This window comes from Lagenorhynchus albirostris, chromosome 6 (assembly GCF_949774975.1).
Source record: "Lagenorhynchus albirostris chromosome 6, mLagAlb1.1, whole genome shotgun sequence".
Lineage (NCBI taxonomy): Eukaryota > Metazoa > Chordata > Mammalia > Artiodactyla > Delphinidae > Lagenorhynchus > Lagenorhynchus albirostris.
The window spans coordinates 118,127,821-118,149,817 of NC_083100.1; the positions used below are offsets into that span (position 1 = coordinate 118,127,821).

General features: G+C 38.4%; 1 protein-coding gene across 1 annotated transcript in view; it reads right to left on the minus strand.

The window, feature by feature from the left end:
• The window catches only part of OCA2 (OCA2 melanosomal transmembrane protein), a 245,408-nt gene that overhangs the window by 111,913 nt on the left and 111,498 nt on the right, over positions 1-21,997 (minus strand). The window lies entirely within an intron of this gene.

The window sequence follows — 21,997 nt, forward strand, 5'->3', positions numbered from 1 at the left end:
TTGTAAATGAACTATGCTTCAATTTAAAAAAAAAAAAAGACTATGGAGCAACATTCTCCCATTTGAAGGTAAATTGGCTTTTAAAAATATTTCACTTAAGTCACTGCCATCAGTTTGAAAGAGCACTGTCATGCCTGGAAAGCACTGTCCTCCACATATTACCCAGTGGCCATCAGGACTGAAGCCCCCCAGGGTGTCCCAACCAGCTCCAAGGGTCCTAGGCAGGAGCCCTCTCCTTCCCTTCACACTTCCTTTGCCTGTCTGTGGGCTATTTTCCACGGTCAGCCGCTGAGAACATCTTTGTTGTTGGATGAAATCCCTGCTAGGTTAATTTGTTAGGGAATATGTCATCAACAATACTAGTCAGTTTTTTCCTTTTGTTTATACTGTGCTTAAACCTTCAGCAAATACATGCCCTCTGAGCACCTCGCAGGACAGATGAGGCTGCTGTCCCCACGAAGCAGGCTGTGAGAATCAGCTTCTTACTGGCAAGAACTCCAGGTCTTTTTCTGTAGTGTTCATGGACTACTGATGCCACAAAAAGGGGTCAGAGGCACAATGACAAAGCATTGGGGGTGACCCCCAGGCAGGAGAGACCATGGGGGTAGGGAGAGTAGGTCCAGGGGTCATTAGTGACCATCTTGAGAGACCATGCCCAAGGCAGCAGTCAAGAAGACCACCTTCCAAAGGCCTGAGCTGGAAGGAGTGATTTCAATTATATTAGTTGTTGTTTATTAAAATTTAGTTATTTGTCCCCCTCATTTCTGGAAAAGGCCTGAAACCACTTATAACATTGCTAAACATACGGCACAACTTAGAAGCCATTATCAGTAAGTTTGTATCAAAATTTAGGCTAGGCAGTGTGCAATGATCTGAAGTTCTTATTCTCTTGCAGTTTATCTGCACATACATATGAATATGAAACAGCATATGAAACAGCATATGAATAATATATGAGGTTATATGAGGTTAATCACATACAGAGAGCAGGGAGACCTACCAAGATGTGGGACTCATGGCATGCTTTTAACAGCCATATAAGAATTCATCACTTTTCTGGTAGTTCTTCAACAAGGATATTACCTTGGACTTTGTGTTTATCTATAGAATGCATGCCCCAAATATCTGGTTTAAAAAAGGTCCAAGACACTTTTAGGGGCCCCTGAAAATCATTTAGTTTCTTCTAAAATCAGAAACAAAACAGAAAACCTTTTGAGTCAAAGAAGATGGTTTAAAATATAATATTAATATAATATTAACATATTTTTCTATATATGAATTCAGTCCTGAATGTAAATGTAATTGTAATTAATATTACAAGTAATGTAATAACATAATTAGTGTAAATGTAATTAATATTTTTTGGAGGGAGGAGCGCATGAAGGCAGAAGTACTTACAGCCTGAGTAATTCTGGGTCCCTTTGGGACACAATACAGGTATCCCCCACTTTTTCAGATTTCGCTTTATGTCACTTTGCTTTTACAAAAGACCTACATTAGCACCTGTTTTCGCTAAGAAAGAAATCTGAGGAGGATTTTCACTTTTATGAAAACAGGTGATTGCTCTTTTAACTTTATGTCATTTTGGCTTCTGAAAGGTTTCATAGGAAAGCTCTATTTTCAGACAGTGGGGAAAACCTGTAACAAAGCTATAAAGTAACAAAACCACCCACTATCATACTTACATCAGTGCAGTGCTTAAGTGCAGCCCTTTCTTGCAAGGTGCTGGCTCTGTTTCTTCCCTCTCAGCCTTGTTTCATACTGTTTTGGTTTTGAAGCGTGCCCCAAGGGCACAGCAGCCTGGTGGGAGAGCCACAAGGAAGGTCCCAGCAGTGCACGGCACAGAGGCCTGATGGGAAAGGCCTGAAGAATGTCCTAGTGTACACATCTCTGGGGCACAGTAGGAAATGCCTTCCAATGATGTGTGAGATGCCATTCAGAAGCAGAGGGTACATGAGTCCCCTAAAGAGACTTCCCTAGGGCTGTTTAAAATGTGGTTGAGGGAGGAGCTTCAAGATGGTAAATAGTAAGACACAGAGATCACCTTCCTTCCCACAGATGCATCAGAAATGCATCTACATTTGCAACACCTCCTACAGAACACCTACTGAATGCTGGCAGAAGACCTCAGACCTCCCAAAAGGCAAGAAATTCCCCACGTACCTGGGTAGGGCAAAAAAAGAAAAAAGAAAAAACAGAGACAAAAGAATAAGGACTGGACCTGCACCAGTGGGAGGGAGTCGTGAAGGAGAAAAGGTTTCCACACAATAGAAGCCCCTTCGCGGGCGGAGACTGCGGGTGGCGGAGGGGGGAAGCTTCGGAGCCACGGAGGAGAGCACAGCAACAGGGGTGCAGAGGGCAAAGCGGAGAGATTCCCGCACAGAGGATCGGTGCCGACCAGCACTCACCAGCCCAAGAGGCTCGTCTGCTCACCCGCCGGGATGGGCGGGGTCTGGGAGCTGAGGCTCGGGCTTCGGTCGGATCGCAGGGAGAGGACTGGCTGCGTGAACACAGCCTGCAGGGGGTTAGTGTGCCACGGCTAGCCGGGAGGGAGTCCGAGAAAAAGTCTGGACCTGCCGAAGAGGCAAGAGACTTTTCTTCCCTCTTTGTTTCCTGGTGCACGAGGAGAGCGGATTCAGAGCCCTGCTTAAAGGAGCTCCAGAGACGGGCGCGAGCTGCGACTATCAGCGCACACCCCAAAGACGGGCATGAAACGCTAAGGCTGCTGCTGCTGCCACCAAGAAGCCTGTGTGCAAGCACAGGTCACTATCCACACCTCCCCTCCCAGGAGCCTGTGCAGCCCGCCACTGCCAGGATCCTGTGATCCAGGGACAGCTTTCCCGGGAGAACACACGGCGCGCCTCAGGCTGGTGCAACGTCCCACTGGCCTCTGCTGCCGCAGGCTGCCCCGCACTCCGTACCCCTCCCACCCTGAGTGAGCCAGACCCCCAAATCAGCTACTCCTTTAAACCCGCCCTGTCTGACCGAAGAACAGATGCCCTCAGGCGACCTACAGGCAAAGGCGGGGCCAAATCCAAAGCTGAACCACAGGAGCTGTGCGAACAAACAAGAGAAAGGGAAATCTCTTCCAGCAGCCTCAGGAGCAGCGGATTAAATCTCCACAGTCAACTTGATGTACCCTGCATCTGTGGAATACCTGAATACACAACAATTTGGAATGACCTGAATCATTCCAAATTGAGGAGGTGGACTTTGGGAGCAACGATATATATATACTTTTCCCTTTTTTTCTTTCTGTGAGTGTGTATGCTTCTGTGTGTGATTTTGTCCGAATACCTTTGCTTTTACTATTTGTCCTAGGGTTCTCTCTGTCCGTTTTCTGTTTTTTTTTTTTTTTTTTGGTTTTTTTAAGTATAGTTTTCAGCACTTGTTATCATTGTGGATTTGTTTTTTGGTTTCTTTGTTCTTTCTTTCTTTCTTTTTAATTACTTAAAAAATAAAAATTATTTTTTTGTTTTTTATTTTAATAACTTTTTTATTTTATTTTATTTTATCTTTTTCTTTCATCTCCCTTTTATTCTGAGTCATGTGGATGAAAGGCTCTTGGTGCTCCAGCCAGGCATCAGGGCTGTGCCTCTGAAGTGGGAGAGCCAAGTTCAGGACATTGGTCCACAAGAGACCTCCCAGCTCCACATAATATCAAACAGCGAAAATCTCCCAGAGATCTCCATCTCAATGCCAAGACCAGCTCCACTCAACGACCAGCAAGCTACAGTGCTGGACACCCTATGCCAAAAAACTAGCAACACAGGAACACAACCCCACCCATTAGCAGAGAGGCTGCCTAAAATCATAATAAGGTCACAGACACCTCAAAACACATCACCAGAAAGACAAGATCCAGCTTTATCCACCAGAACACAGGCACTAGTCTCTCCACCAGGAAACCTACACAACCCACTGAACCAACCTTAGCCACTGGGACAGACACAAAAAGCAACTGGAACTATGAACCTGCAGCCTGCAAAAAGGAGACCCAAGACACAGTAAGTTAAGCAAAATGAGGAGAGACAAACACACAGCAGATGAAGGAGCAAGGTAAAAACCCACCAGACCTAACAAAAGAAAAGGAAAAAGGCAGTCTACCTGAAAAACAATTCAGAAAAATGATAGTAAAGATGATCCAAAATCTTGGTAATACAATAGAGAAAATAAAAGAAATGTTTATCAAGGATGTAGAAGAACTAAAGAGCAAGCAAACAATAATGAAAAACACAATAAATGCACTTAAAATTTCTCTAGAAGGAATCAATAGCAGAATAACTGAGGCACAAGAACAGATAAATGAATTGGAAGATAAAATAGTGGAAATAACTCCTGCAGAGCAGTATAAAGAAAAAAAGAATGAAAAGAATTGAGGACAGTCTCAGAGACCACTGGGACAACACTAAATGCACCAACATTCGAATTATAGGGGTTGCAGAAGAAGAAGAGAAAAAGGAAGGGACTGAGAAAATATTTGAAGAGATTATAGTTGAAAACTTCCCTAATATGGGTAAGGAAATGGTTAATCAAGCCCAGGAAGCACAGAGAGTCCCATACAGGATAAATCCAAGGAGAAACACGCCAAGACACATATTAATCAAACTATCAAAAATTAAATACAAAGAAAATATTAAAAGCAGCAAGGGAAAAACATCAAATATCATTCAAGGGAATCCCCATAAGGTTAACAGCTGATCCTTCAGCAGAAACTCTGCAAGCCAGAAGGGAGGGGCAGGACATATTTAAAGTGATGAAAGGGAAAAACCTACAACCAAGATTACTCTATCCAGCAAGAATCTGATTCAGATTTGCCGGAGAAATTAAAATCTTAACAGACAAGCAAAAGCTAAGAGAATTCAGCACCACCAAACCAACTTTACAACAAATGCCAAAGGAAATTCCCTAGGCAGAAATCAAAAGAGAAGGAAAAGATCTATAATAACAAACCCAAAACAATTAAGCAAATGGTAATAGGAACATACATATTAATAATTACTTTAAATGTAAATGAATTAAATGCTCCAACCAAAAGACATAGATTGGCTGAATGATACAAAAACAAGACCCATATATATGCTGTCTACAAGAGACCCACTTCAGATCTAGGGACACATACGGACTGAAAGTCAAGGGATAGAAAAAGATATTCCATGCAAATGGAAATCAAAAGAAAGCCGTAGTAGCAATCCTCATATCAGACACAATAGAGTTTAAAACAAAGACTATTACAAGAGACAAGAAGGACACTACATAATGATCAAGGGATCGATCCAAGAAGAAGATATAACAATTGTAAATATTTATGCACCCAAAATAGGAGCACTACAATATATAAGGCAAATACTAACAGCCATAAAAGGGAAAATGGACAGTAACACAATCAAAGTAGGGGACTTTAACACCCCATTTTCACCAATGGACAGATCATCCAAAATGAAAATAGATAAGGAAACACAAGCTTTAAATGATACATTAAACAAGATGGACTTAATTGATATTTATAGGACATGCCATCCAAAACCAACAGAATACACTTTCTTCTCAAGTGCTCAGAGAACATTCTCCAAGATAGATCATATCTTGGGTCCCAAGTCAAGCCTTGGTAAATTTAAAATTGAAATTATATCAAGTATATTTTCTGACCACAATGCTATAAGACTAGATATCAATTACAGGAAAAAATCTGGAAAAATACAAACACATGGAGGCTAAACAATACACTACTTAATAACCAAGAGATAACTGAAGAAATCAAAGAGGAAATCAAAAAATACTTAGAAGCAAATGACAATGAAAACACAAGGACCCAAAACCTACGGATTCAGCATAAGCAATTCTAAGAAGGAAGTTTATAGCAATAAAATCCTACCTTAAAAAACATCTCAAATAAACAACCTAACCTTCCCCTTAAAGCAATTAGAGAAAGCAACACAAGAAACCCCAAAGTTAGCAGAAGGAAAGAAATTATAAAGATCAGATCAGAAATAAATGAAAAATTAATGAAGGAAATGATAGCAAAGATTAATAAAACTAAAAGTTTGTTCTTTGAGAAGATAAACAAAATTGATAAACCATTAGTCAGACTCATCAAGAGAAATAGGGAGAAGGTGCAAATCAATAGAATTAGAAATGAAAAAGGGGAAGTAACAACAAATACTGCACAAATATAAAGGATCATGAGAGATTACTACAAGCAACCATATGCCAATAAAATGGACGACCTGTGGTCTTCCCTGGTGGCGCAGTGGTTGTGAGTCTGCCTGCCGATGCAGGGACATGGGTTCGTGCTCCAGTCTGGGAAGATCCCACATGCTGCAGAGCAGCTAGGCCCATGAGCCATGACCGCTGGGCCTGCACGTCCAGAGCCTGTGCTCTGCAACGGGAGAGGCCACAACAGTGAGAGGCCCATGTACTGCAAAAAAAAAAAAAAGGACCATCTGGAAGAAATGGACAAATTCTTAGAAATGAACAACCTTCTGAGATGGAACCAGGAAGAAATAGAAAATATGAACAGACCAATCACAAGCACTGAAATTGTAACTGTGATTAAAAATCTGCCAACGAACAAAAGCCCAGGATCACATATCTTCACATAAGAATTCTATCAAACATTTAGAGAAGAGCTAACACCTGTACTTCTCAAACTCTTCCAAAATATGGCAGAGGGAGGACCACTCCCAAACTCATTCTATGAGGCCACCATCATCCTGACACCAAAACCAGACGAAGATGTCACAAAAAAGAAAACTAGAGACCAATATCACTGATGAACGTAGATGCAAAAATCCTCAACAAAATACTAGCGAACAGAATCCAATAGCACATTAAAAGGATCATACACCATGACCAAGTAGGGTTTATCTGTGGAATGCAAGGATTCTTCAATGTATGCAAATCAATAAATGTGATACACCATATTAACAAATCGAAGGATAAAAACCATATGATCATCTCAATAGATGCAGAGAAGGCTTTCAACAAAATTCAACACCGATTTATGATAAAAACCCTCCAGAAAGTAGGCATAGAGGGAACATACCTCAACATAATACAGGTTATATATGACAAACCCACAGCCAAAATCGTCCAAAATGGTGAAAAACTGAAAACATTTCCACTAAGATCAGGAACAAGACAAGGTTGCCCACTCTCACCACTCTTATTCAACATAGTTTTGGAAGTTTTAGCCACAGCAATCAGAGAAGAAAAAGATAAAAGGAATCCAAATTGGAAAAGAAGAAATAAAGCTGTCACTGTTTGCAGATGACATGATACTATACATAGAGAATCCTAAAGATGCTACCAAAAAACTACTAGAGATAATCAGTGAATTTTGTAAGTAGCAGGGTACAAAATTAATGCACAGAAATCTCTGGCACTCCTATACACTAATGATGAAATATCTGAAAGTGAAATTAAGAAAACACTCCCATTTACCATTGCAACAAAAAGAAGGAAATACCTAGGAATAAACCTACCTAAGGAGACAAAAGACCTGTATGCAGAAAATTATAAGATGCTGATGAAAGAAATTAAAGATGATACAAATAGATGGAGAGATATACCATGTTCTTGGATTGGAAGAATCAACATTGTGAAAATGACTATACTACCCCAAGCAATCTAAAGATTCAATGCAATCTCTATCAAACTAACACTGGCATTTTTCACAGAACTAGAACAAAAAAATTCACAATTTGTATGGAAACAGAAAAGACCCCAAATGGCCAAAGCAATCTTGATAAAGAAAAACGGAGCTGGAGGAATCTGGTCCTTGGACTTCAGACTATACTACAAAGCTACAGTAATCAAGACAGTATGGTACTGGCACAAAAACAGAAAGATAGATCAGTGGAACAGGATAGAACGCCCAGAGATAAACCCATGCACAAATGGTTGCCTTATCTTTGATAAAGGAGGCAAGAATATACAATAGAGAAAAGACAGCCTCTTCAATATGTGCTGCTGGGAAAACTGGACAGGTACATGTAAAAGAATGAAATTAGAACTCTACCTAACACCTTACACAAAAATAAACTCAAAATGGATTAAAGACCTAAATGTAAGGCTAGACACTTTCAAACTCTTAGAGGAAAACATAGGCAGAACACTCTATGACATAAATCACAGCAAAATTCTTTTTGACCCACCTCCTAGAGAAATGGAAATAAAAACAAAAATAAACAAATGGGACCTAATGAATCTTAAAAGCTTTTGTGCAGCGAAGAAAACCATAAAAAAGACAAAAAGACAATGCTCAGAATGGGAGAAAATATTTGCAAATGAAGCAATGGACAAAGGATTAATCTCCAAAATTTACAATCAGCTCATGCAGCTCAATATCAAAAAAACAAACAACCCAATCCAAAAATGGGCAGAAGACCTCAATAGACATTTCTCCAAGGAAGATATACACATTGCCAACAAACACATGAAGGAATGCTCAACATCATTAATCATTAGAGAAATGCAAATCAAAACTACAATGAGATATCATCTCACACCAGTCAGAATGGCCATCATCAAAAAATCTAGAAACAATAAATGCTGGAGAGGGTGTGGAGAAGAAGGAACACTCTTGCACTGCTGGTGGGAATGTGAATTGGTACAGCCACTATGGAGAACTGTATGGAGGTTCCTTAAAAAATTAAAAATAGAACTACCATATGACAGAGCAATCCCACTACTGGGCATATACCTTGAGAAAACTATAATTTAAAAAGTGTCATGTATCACAATGTTCATTGCAGCACTATTTACAATAGCCAGGACATGGAAACAACCTAAGTTTCCATCAACAGATGAATAGATAAAGAAGATGTGGCACATATATACAATGTAATATTACTCAGCCATAAAAAGGAACGAAATTGAGTTATTTCTAGTGAGGTGGATGGACCCAGAGTCTGTCATACAGAGTGAAGTAAGTCAGAAAGAGGAAAAAAATACTGTATGGTAACACATATATATGGAATCTAAAAAACAAAAAAGAGGTTCTGAAGAACCTAGGGGCAAGATGGAAGGAAAGTTGCAGACCTACTTGAAAATGGACTTGAGGACACGGGGAGAGGGAAGGGTAAGCTGGGACAGAGTGAGAGAGTGGTAGTGTATATATGGACATATATACACTACCAAATATACAATAGATAGCTAGTGGGAAGGAGTTGCATAGCACAGGGAGATCAGCTCGGTACTATTTGACCAGCTAGAAGGGTGGGATAGGGAGGGTGGGAGGGAGAGAGATGCAAGAGGAAAGAGATACGGGGATACATGTATATGTATAACTGATTCACTTCCTTATAAAGTAGAAACTAACACACCATTGTAAAGCAATTATACTCCAATAAAAACGTTCTAAATAAATAAATAAATGAAAGGTGGTTGAATAATTGCATTCGCTAGTGCTGAGCCTGCCTGGAACAGGCAAAAAGAAACAAATGTAACCAGCAAAGGAGGACAATATCCCAGGCAGCCTGTTGGGAGATGAAGGGACAATGAGTCGTTGTATATGGGATCCTAAACAGCACTGCAGACTTGTGCCTACTCCAGGGAGAGCTGGTGGACCCTGGAGGTCTGCCCATCTGCCTGTTCAGTACTAGAAATTCTGCCAATGGTGAGCCATCCCAAGAGACCTAGGAAGAGTGAGCAGAGTGTGCAAAAGTTAAGTTGGAAGAACTTTCTTCACAACTTCCTGTAATTTCTGCCTAATCCTGAGACAGAGAATGTGGAGATTTTTCAGATGTGACTTCTTGACTGTTCTAAAGCCTAGTAGTGGTTTTTTTGTTTTTTTGTTTTTTTGTTTTTTTAATTTTTATTTTATGTTGGAGTATAGTTGTTTTACAATGTCTTAGTTTCAGGTGTACAGCAAAGTGGTTCAATTATACATATGCATAAATCTCTTATTTTTCAGATTCTTTTCCCCTATAAGTTATGACAGAATATTGAGTAGAGTTCCCTGTGTTATACAGTAGGTCCTTGTTGATTATCTATCAATATTTTATATATAGTAGTGTCTATATGTTAATCCCAAACTCCCAATTTATCCCTCGCCCCCAGGTTTCCCCTTTGGTAATCAAAAGTTTGTTTTCATAGTTTGTGAGTCTGTTTCTGTTTTGAAGTTCATTTGTACCATTTTTTAGTTTCCACATATAAGTGACATCATATGATATTTGTCTTTCTCTGTCTGACTTACTTCACTTAGTATGATAATCTCTAGGTCTGTCCACATTGCTGCAAATGGCATTATCTCATTCATTTTTATGGCTGAGTAATATTCCATTGTATATATGTACCACATCTTCTTTATCCATTAGTCATGGACATATAGGTTTCTTCCATGTCTTGGCTCTTGTACATAGTGCTACCATGAACATTACAGTGCATGTATCTTTTTGAATTATCTCCAGAAATAATTTGTCTGGAGTGGGATTGCTGGATCATATGGTAGTTCTATTTTTAGCTTTTTAAGGAACCTCCATACTGTTCTCCATAGTGGCTGTACCAATTTACATTCCCATCAACATGTAAAAGGGTTCCTGCTTTTCCACACCCTCTCCAAAATTTAATTGTTTGTAGATTTTCTGATGATGACCACTCTGACCAGTGTGAGGTGATATCTCATTGTAGTTTTGATTTGCATTTCTCAAATAATTAGCAATGTTGAGCATCTTTTCATGTGCCTCATGGGGATCTGTATGTCTCCTTTGGAGAAATCTTTATTTAGGTCTTCTGCCCATTTTTTGAGTGGGTTTCTTGTTTTTTTGATATTGAGCCACATGAGCTGTTTGTAAATTTTGGAGATTAATCCCTTGTTGGTGGCAACATTTTCAAATATTGTCTACCATTCAGTGGGTTGTCTTTTCATTTTGTTTATGGTTTCCTTTGCAGTACAAAATCTTTTGAGTTTAATTAGGTCCCATTTGTTTATTTTTGCTTTTATTTCCATTACTCTAGGAAATGAATCAAAAAACATATTGCTGCAATTTATGTCAGAGGGTGTTCTGCCTATATTTCCCTCAAAGAGTTTTATACTATCCAGTCTTACATTAAGGTATTTAATCCACTTTGAGCTTATTGTTGTGTATGGAGTTAAACAACGTTGTAATTTCAGTCTTTTACATATAACTTTCCAATTTTCCCAGCACCACTTATTGAAGACACTGTCTCTTCTCCACTGTATAGTCTTGCCTCCTTTGTTGTAGATTAATTGACCTTAGGTGCATGGGTTTATTTCTGGACTCTGTATCCTGTTCCATTGATCTATATTTCTGTTTTTGTGCCAGTACCATACTGTTTTGATTACTATAACTTTCTAGTATAGTCTGAAGTCAGGGTGCTCGATGCCTCCAGCTCCATTTTTCTTTCTCAGGATTGCTTTGGCTCTTCAGAGTCTTTTATGTTTCCATACAAACTTTAAAACATTTTGTTCTAGTTCTGCGAAAAATTCCATTGGTAACTTGATAAGGATTGCATTGAATCTGTAGATTGCCTTGGATAGTATACTTATTTTGACAATATTCATTCCTCCAATCCAGGAACATGGTCTATCCATTTTTTAGTGTCATCTTCAATTTCTTTTATCAGCATGTTATAGTTTTTGCAGTATGGGTCTTTTACCTCCTTAGGTAGGTTTATTCCTAGGTATTTTATTCTTTTTGATGTGATGGTAAATGGGACTGTTTCCTTAATTTCTCTTTCTGGTTTTTCCTTTTTAGTGTATAGAAATGCCACAAATATTTGTGTATTAATTTTGTATCCTGCAACTTTACTGAATTTGTTGATTAGCTCTAGCAATTTTCTGGTAGCATCTTTACTGTTTTCTATGTATAGTATCATGTCATCTGCAAATAGTGACAGTTTAACTTCTTTTCAAATTGCATTCCTTTTATTCCTTTTTAATCTCTGATTGCCATGGCTAGGACATCCAGAACTATGTTGAATAAAACTGGTGATAGTGTACATCCTTATCTTTTTCCGGATCTTAGAGAAAATGCTTTCACTTTTCCATGGTTGCAAATGATGTTTTCTGCAGGCTTGTCATATATGGCCTTTATTATGTTGAGGTATGTTCACTCTATACTCACTGTTCAGAGAGTTTTTATAATAAATCAGTATTGAATTTAATCAAAAGTTTTTCTGCATCTATTGAGATGATCATATAGTTTTTATACTTCACTTTGTTGATGTGGTATCAGAATCACTATCACACTGAGTAATTTGCAGATATTGAAAAGTCATTGCATCCCTGGGATAAATCCCACTTGTTCATGGTATATGGTCCTTTTAATTTATTGTTGAATTCAGATTGCTAGTATTTTGTTGAGGATTTTTGCATCTATGGTCATCAGTGATATTGGCCTGTAATTTTCTTTTTTGTGGTATCTTTGTTTAGTTTTGGAATCAGAGTGATGGTGGCCTCATAGAATGACTTTAGGAGTGTTCCTTCTTCTACAATTTTTTGGAATAGTTTCAGAAGAAAGTATTAACTCTTCCTTAAATGTTTGATAGAATTCACCTGTGAAGCCATCTGACCATGGACATTTTGTTGGGAGTTTTTCAATCACAGTTTCAATTTCAGTACTGTGATTGCTTGTTCATATTTTCAATTTCTTCCTCACTTAGTCTTTGGAGATTGTACCTGTCTAAAAATTTTTCCATTTCTTCTAGGTTATCCATTTTTTTGGCATACAGTTGCTTGTAGTAGTCTCTTATGATCCTTTGTATTTCTGTTGTGTCAGTTATATCTCCTCTTTTTTCATTTCTGATTTTATTGATTTAAGCCCTCTCCCTTTTTTTTCTTTTTCTTTTTTTTTTTTTTTTTTTTTTTTTTGCAGTACACGGGACTCTCACTGTTGTGGCCTCTTCCGGAGCACAGGCTCCAGATGCGCAGGCTCAGTGGCCATGGCTCATGGGCCTAGCCATTCCGGGGCATGTGGGATCTTCCCTGACCCGGGCACGAACCCATGTCCCCTGCATGGGCAGGTGGACTCTCAACCACTGCACCACCAGGGAAGACCTCCCTTTTTTTCTTAATGAGTCTGGCTAAAGGTTTATCAATTTTGTTTTTCTTTTCAGAGAGCCAGCTTTTAGTTTCATTGATCTTTTCTATTGTTTTCTTCATCTCTGTTTCATTTATTTCTGCTCTGATCTTTATGATTTCTTTCCTTCTACTAACTTCGTGTTTTGTTTGTTCTTCTTTCTCTAGTTGCTTTAGATGTAAAGTTAGGTTGTTTGAGATTTTTCTTGTTTCCTGAGGTAAGATTTATTGCTATAATCTTACCTCTTAGAACTGCTTTTGCTGCACCCCACAAGTTTTGGATGATCATGTTTTCATTTTCATTTATCTCTATGTATTTTTTTAATTCCTCTTTGATTTCTTCAGTGACCCATTTGTTGTTTAACAGCATATTGTTTAGCCTCCACGTGTTTGTGTTCTTTGTAGTTTTTTCTTGTAATTGATTTGTCATCTCATAGCGTCGTGGTTGGAAAAGATGCTTGATATGATTTCAATTTTCTTAAATTTACCAAGGATTGATTTGTGACCCAAGATGTGATCTATCCTGGAGAATGTTCCATGTGCCCTTTAGAAGAATGTGTATTCTGCTGCTTTTGGATGGAATGCTCTGTAAATGTCAATTAAGTCCATCTGATCTAATGTGCCACTTAAGGGCTGTGTTTCCTTATTGATTTTCTCTCTGGATGATCTGTCCATTGATGAAAGTGGGGTGTTAAGGTCCCCCAGTATTATTGTGTTACTGTCGATTTCTCCTTTATTGGCTGTTAGTATCTGCCTTATATATTGAAGTGTTCCTATGTTGGGTGCATACATATTTACAATTGTTATATCTTCTTGGATTGATCATTATGTAGTGTCCTTCTTTGTCTCTGGTAACAGCTTTTATTTTAAAGTCTATTTTGTCTGATATGAATATTGCTACTCCAGCTTTTTTTAAAATTTATTTATTTATTTATTCATTTTTGGCTGCACTGGGCCTTTGTCGCTGAGTGCAGGCTTTCTCTAGTTGCAATGAATGGGAGCTACTCTTTGTTGCTGTGCACAGGCTTCTTGTTGCAGTGGCTTCTCTTGTTGCCGAGAACAGGGTCTAGGTGCACAGCCTTCAGCATTTGTGGCACATGGGCTCAGTAGTTGTGGCTCACGGGCTCTAGAGTGCAGGCTCAATAGTTGTGCCACATGGGCTTAGCTGTTTCACAGCATGTGGGATCTTCCAGGACTAGGGATCGAGCCCGTGTCCCCTGCATTGGCAGGCAGATTTTTAATCACTGTGCCACCAGGGAAGTCCCTCCAGCTTTCTTTAGATTTCCATTTACATGGAGCATATTTTTCCATCCCCTCACTTTCATTCTGTATGTGTTCTTAGACCTGAATTGGGTCTCTTGTAGACAGCATATATATGTGTCTTGCTTTTGTATCCATTCAACCAATCTATGTCTTTTGGCTGGAGCATTTATTCTGTTTACATTTAAGGTAATTATTGATATGTATGTTCTTATTGTCATTTTGTTAATTGTTTTGGATTTGTTTTTATAGGTCTTTTTTCTTCCCTTCCTCTTGCTCTCTTCTCTTGTGATCTGATGCCTAACTTTAGTGTTGTGTTTGGATTCCTCTTTCTTTTTTGTGTGTATGTCTATTGTAGATATTTGAAGATACTATGTAGATACTATGATATTTGTAGATAGTATGAAATTTTGATATAGCAGTCTATATATATATAAGATTAAGTTGCTGGTCTTTAATTTCAAATGCATTTTCAATATCCTGCATTTGTACTCACCTCTTCTCACAATTGCTGGTTGTAATATATTTGTGTGTGGATGATTTCCTACTTTAACTGTATGTTTGCCTTTACCAGCGAGCCTTTCCATTCCTAATTTTCTTGTATCTATTTACGGCCTTTTCTTTTCCACCTAGAGACTTTCTTTAGCATTGTTGTAAAGCTGATTTTGTGGTGTTGAATTATCTTAGCTTTTGCTTGTCTTTAAAGCTTTTGATTTCTCTGTCAAATCTAAATGAGAGCCTTGTTGAGTAGAGTATTCTTGGTTGTAGTTTTTCCCTTTCATCGCTTTAAATATATCATGCCACTCCCTTCTGGCCTGCAGAGTTTCTGTGGAAAAATCAGCCGATAACCTTATGGGGATTCCTTTGTATGTTATTTGTTGCTTTTCCCTTGTTGTTTTAAATATTTTCTCTTTGTATTTAATTTTTGTCAATTTGATTAATATGCATCTTGGTGTGTTCCTCCTTGGGTTTATCCTTCCTGGCATTCTCTGCACTTCTTGGACTTGGGTGGCTGTTTCCTTTCCCATGTTAGGAGAGTTTTCAGCTATTATCTCTTCAAATATTTTCTCAGGCTCTTTCTCTCTCTCTTCTCTTTCTGGGACCCAGAAATGGCTCCATTTAAATGTTTCTTCTTCTCTTTCTGGGACCCAGAAATGGGTCCATTTAAATGTTTGGTCCATTTAAATGTTGGTGCATTTAATGTTGACTCAGAGGTCTCTTAAACTGCCCTCGTTTGTTTTCATTCTTCTTTATTTTATTCTCTGGCAGTATTTCCACCATTCTGTCTTCCAGCTCACTTATCTGTTCTTCTGCTTCATTTATTCTGCTATGGATTCCTTCTAGTGTATTTTTCCTTTTGGTTATTGTATTGTTCATCTCTGTTTTTTTATTCTTTATATCTTCCAGCTCTTTGTTAAACATTTCTTGTATCTTCTCGATCTGTGCCTCCATTCTTTTTCCAAGATTTTGGATCATCTTTACTCTCATTACTCTGGATTCCTTTTGGTTAGATTGCTTATCTCCTCTTCACTTAGTTATTCTTCTGTTTGTTTTTTCTTGTTCCTTCATCTGAAACATATTCTTTTGCTGTCTCATTTTGTCTAACTTTCTGTGACTGCACTTTCCGTTCCATAGGCTGCAAGGTTGTAGTTCCTCGTGCTTCTGGTGTCTCCCCACTGATGGGTGAGGCTGGTCTAAGAGGCTCATGTAGGCTTCCTGGTGGGAGGGACTGGTGCCTTCCCACTGATGGATGGAGATGGTGGGCAGGGCCATGTCCAGAGGTGTGTTTATTATTTTTTTTATTGAAGTATAGTTGATTTACAGTATTGTACCAATCTCTGCTGTACAGCAAAGTGTCTCAGTTTTGCACATATATACATTCCTTTTTAAAAATATTCTTTTCCATTATGGTTTATCACAAGAGATTGGATATAGTTCCCTGTGCTATACAATAAGCCCTTGTTGTTTATCCATTCTAAATGTAATACTTTGCATCTACCAACCCCAAATTCCCAGTCCATGCCTCTCCCTCCTCCCCTCCCCTTTGGCAACCACAAGTCTGATCTCTATGTCTGTGAGTCTGTTTCTGTTTTGTATATAGAAGTGGTGTTTAGAAGTGGCTGTGGGTAGGAAGATTTTAGGCAGCCTGTCTGATGATGGGTGGTGCTGTGCTCTTGCCCTGTTGGTTGTTTTGCCTGAGGCGTCCCAGCACTGGATCCTACAGACTGTAGGGTGTCACCATGTCTTGGTGGCAACCTCCAGGAAAGCTCAGGCCAATGAGTACTCCCTGATACCTCCACCACCAGTGTCCTTGTCCCCACAGTGAAACACAGCCAAAGCCCCACCTGCCCAGGAGACTCTCCAAGACCAGCAGGTAGGTCTGGTCCAGGCTCCTATGAAGTCACTGCTTTTTCCCTGGGTCCCAGTGAGCACGAGACCTTGTGTGTGGCCTCCAAGAATGGAGTTTCTGTTTCCCCCAGTCCTGTGGAGCTCCTGTCATCAAGCCCCACTTGCCTTCAAAGCCAAATTCTTTGGGGGATCCTTCTGCCAGTGCCAGGTCCCCAGGCTAGGGATCCTGACATGGGGCTCCAAACTCTCAATCCTGTGGGAGAGCCTCTGTGATATAATTATTTTCCAGTTTGTGGGCCGTCCACCTGGTGGGTGTGGGATTTGATTTTATCATGATTGCACCCCTCTACTGTCTTGTTGTGGCTTCTTTGTCTTTGGATATAGAATATCTTCTTTGGTGGGTTCCAGTCTCTTTTGTCAACAGTTGTTCAGCAGTTAGTTGTGATTTTGGTGTTTTTGTGAGAGCAGTTGTGCTCAAGCCCTTCTACTCCACCATCTTGTCTCCAACCCTTCAGGATCTTCTCCAGCCTAGTACTGTTTTTTAATTACTCCTCTGAATTACATATTAAGTATTAATTTTCTTTGTGAATATTTTAAAAATTAATTTCAAATTTTATTTTAATTTGATAATCTGTCTTCTTCCTATTTCAGTTCACTGATTAACAACAAAATAATGCCAAATAATTGTGCCCATCATGTGATGCAAATGTATAGCTGTGCTGTCATTATTGATAATGAGACTTTATAAATTACTCTCTGCTAAAGACACTATACCTGGAACTATATGTTCATTTGTGTCTCCATACAAATAAATATTCTCATATCTCTGAATTACTACAAAATGAATTAAAACCACTCTTTGTTATCCACAAAAAGACATTCATTAGATACTTTTTCTGCAAGATATAGTTTAACCCTTAAAATGCAGGGAAAGTCATTAAGTGGAAGACAAGGAATGTCATCTTCAGTAAAACAGGACAGCCCTAAAGCCATGTTCCCAGAGGATGCCACTTTCACACAAAGCTGGGTAAGTAGCCTAGGCTGAGCTTCAATGCAACGAAAGAGGGTGCTCACCTCCAGGGCCCTCTGTGTGTTTTTGCAAAAACCTCACCTTTCTCCCTTACCATCAGGTTTAAATTCTGGATATTTAAAACAGCATGTCAGGATGCCATGGAAGAATGGGAATAGTCTGACTAACTGCTCTTTCCCTTCAGCTTTCTATGTGACTTGGTAGAGGTCCAGGACCCAAAGCCTGTCTTGGGTCACATCCCACTGTTTAGTCAGAGCATTCAGACCTAGGACTCTAAGGACAAGTTTAAAATGATGTAGAGTTAACTCAATTTGTGTCCAAAAAAGGCACCACACCTGGGGTTTTACATTAAAACTAATGTGGGGACTTCCCTGGTGGTGCAGTGGTTAAGAATCTGCCTGCCAATGCAGGGGACACGAGTTCGATCCCTGATCCAGGAAGATCCCACATGCCATGAAGCAACTAAGCCTATGCACCACAACTACTGAGCCTGTGCTCTAGAGCCTGCGAGCCACAACTACTAAACCTGCGTGCTGCAATTACTGAAGCCCACATGCCTAGAGCCTTGCTCCACAAGAGAAGTCACGACGAGAAGCCCACACACCACAATGAAGAGTAGCCCCCACTCGCTGCAACTAGAGGAAGCCCATGCACAGCAGCAAAGACCCAACACAGCCAAAAAAAAAAAAAAAAATGAAACCACATGATGTCAACCAGGGGAGCTAAGCTATTGCAGCATTCATTAACATATTGTCATAAAAAGAAGAGACAAACAACAGAAATGGAAAGCAGAGTTCTAAAATCAGGCATAAATTACAGTAGCCATGCTCTCACTTGAACTATTTCTATACGTATTCTACTGAAAAATATCTTCTATAAGAAATTTTAAAGTTTTAGCCTTTACATTTATGTCTGTGATCCATGTTTGAGTTAACATTTTGATAAAGTGGGAGGTGTGGACTGAAGTTTATTTCTCTTGCATATGCATGTCCATTTGTTCCAGGACTATTTGTGAAAAAACTATCCTTTCTCCACTTAGTTGGCTTAATTTGCACCTTTGTCAAAAATCACTTTGTCAAAAGTCATGTATGTGAGGATTTATATCTGAACTCCCTACTTTGTTCCATTTATCTATCCACCTATCTTGATGCCAGTACCACACTGTCTTTGTTAGTGTGGCTTTATAATAAGTAGTGGAATTAGGTAGTACTAGCCCCCCCTATTTGTTTTGCACTTTAAGAGTTGTTTTTGACTATTCTGGATACTTTGAATTTCCATACAAATTTTAAAATCAGTTTACCAATTTCTAAAAAAAAACTTGCTCTGCTATGGTTTTGATAGGAATTGCATGAGTCTACAGATCTATCTAGGGAGAACTGATACCTTAATGATATTGAGTCTTCTGATCCATGACCAAAATATATCTTCCCATTTATTTAGATCTTCTTTAATTACTTTCTGCAATATTTTGTTGTTTTCTTGCATATGTTTGGTCAGATTTACCCTATTTTATGTATTGATGTCAATTTCCAGCTGTTTATTGCTAGAATATAGAAAACCATTACTTTTTCTATATTGATCTTGTACCCTTGTCAATTTTACTTATTATTTCCAGGAGCTTTTTTTTTTTTTTGTAGATTCCTTCAAATTTTCTACCTGGACAATCATGTCATATGCAAATAAAGACTTAATTCTTCCCTTCTATTATGGATGCCTAGTATGTCTTTTCTTGACTTATTGTACCAGCTAGAGCCTCCAGTAAAATGTTGCATTTACATGGTGAGAACAGACATCTTTGTCTTGTTTCTGATCTATGGAGGTATTCAGTTTTTCCCATTTAAGTATGATGCTAGCTGTAAGCTTTTCATAGATGCTCCTTATCAGGCTAAAGAAGCTCTCTGCTTTCCCTAGTTTATTGAGAGATTCTATCAGTAATGGATGTTGAATTTTGCCAAATTTTTTTCTGCATCTATTGAGATGATCATATGGATTTTCTCATTTAGTTTGCTAGCAAATTGCACTGGTTGATTTTTCAAATATAACACCAATCTTCCATTTCTAGGATAAATTCCACTTGATTGTGCTGTATTATCCATTTTATATATTGTTAAATTGAATTAGCTAATTTTTTAAAATTTACATCTATGTTCGTAAGAAATATTTGTCAATAGATTTCTTATCCTGGTTTTGTCTGGTTTAGGCATCAGGAACTTATAGAGTTAGTTGAGAAGTATTCTCTCCTCTTCAATTTGCTGTAAAGTTTGTGTAGAATTGGTGTTGTAGCATTATTTCTTCCTTAAACATTTGGTAGAATTCACCAAAGAAGCTATCTTAGCCTGAGTTTTTTGTTTGTCTTGTTTTGTACTTTCTGGGAAGGTTTTTAACTACAAATTCAATTTCTTTAATAGATATAGGGCTACTCAGGTTATCTAGTTCTTCTTGAGTGAGGTTTGGTAGAGTGTGTCTTTCAAGAAAATTGTCTATTTTATCTAAGTTGTCAAATTTATTGGCATAGAGTTGTCCACAACACTCCCTAACAATATCTAATGTCTGTATGCTCTTTAGTGATGTAACATCTCTTTTCCTGATATTGGTAATTTATGTCTTCTCTCTTATTTTTTACAACAGTTTGGCCAGAAGTTTGTCAGAATTATCTATCTTATCAAAGAACTAGCTTTTGCTTTCATTGATTTTCTCTACTGTTTTTCTGTTCTCCATGCTGGCCTGTATTTCTTTCTTCTGCTTACTTTTAGTTTAACTTGCTCTTCTTTATCTAGTTTCTTAAGATTGAAGCTGAGGTCACTGATTTGAGACATTTCTTCTTTTCTAATATTGGTATTTAATGGTATAAATTCCCCTCTGAATACTGTTTTAGAGCAGGTACCAGAAAACTACAATTGCAGGCTGGAATATAGACATGCACATTCATTTATGTGTTGTCTGTGGCTGCTTTCCTGTGACAGGGACAGAGTTGAGTGATTGCAACAGAGACCATAAGGCCCACATGCCTATAATACTAATTATATGGACTTTTAAGAAAAAGTTTGCTGACTCCTGCTTGAGAGGAATCCCACAAATTTTGTTTTCATAATTCAATCCAAAATACTTCACAATTTCACTTTTGTCTTTGACTCTTGGAATTTTTTCACACAGGTTTTTCAATTCTCTGTAGCTAAAAATAGCTATATTTAAATAGATCTTTAAAATACATTTTTTAATAAATGTATTTATTTATTTTTGGCTGCTTTGGGTCTTCATTGCTGCACATGGGCTTTCTGTAGTTGTGGTGAGCAGGGGCTACTCTTCAATGCAGTGCGTGGGTTTCTCATTGCAGTGGTTTCTCTTTGCTGCAGAGCACAGGCTCTAGTGCACAGGCTTCAGTAGTTGTGGCATGCGGGCTCAGTAGTTGTGCCTCATAGGCTCTAGAGTGCAGGCTCAGTATTTGTGGTGCACAGGCTTAGTTGCTCCACGGCATGTGGGATCTTCCTGGACCAGGGCTCAAACCCACATCTCCCGCATTGGCAGGCAGATTCTTAACCACTGTGCCACCAGGGATGTCCAAAAAAAATAGCTATTTTAAAAATAATTATTTCTTATTATTTCCAAAATGAAATATCCAAGTCAAAGTGTAGCTCTTGAAAAAGTAAATGACCCATTATGCCTTTGGATGATACCTGTGGTATCATCAGTCTACAACATTATATAAGTTTCATGTGTACAATAATTATGGCATGGCCTAGTTTTCTTCATGTTTCTTGTGCCTTGACGTCATTGAACTTCCTGAATCTCTGGGTTTATATCTTTCATAAAATTTGAAATTTTAAACCATATTTTCTTCAAATGTCTTTTTCTGTTCCCCTCTCTCCTTCAGAGACAAGAACTACAGATATATTAGGCCACATGAAGTTTTCCCCTAGCTGACGAATGCTTTTCATTACTTTTCACTCAGTTTTACTTTGGACCTATGTCTTCAAGTTCACTAGTCTTTTCTTCTGTAATTCTTAATTTGCCTTTTTAATCCTAACAAGAGATTTTTATCTCATACATTATAGTTTTCATCTTTAGAAGTTTGATTTGGGCCTTTTTAAAAAATATGTTTCTGCTTAACTTAATGAACATCTAGAATACAGTTATAATAACAGTTTTAATGCCCTTGTCTGTTAATTCTAACACTTTTGTCTATTCTGGGTTAATTTCAAATGGTTTGTTCATATTCTCCTCGTGATAGATCAAATTTTCTTGCTTTTTTGCATGCCTGGTAATCTTTGATTGGATGTCAGATATTGTGAATTTTACCTTGTGTGCTGTTGGATTCC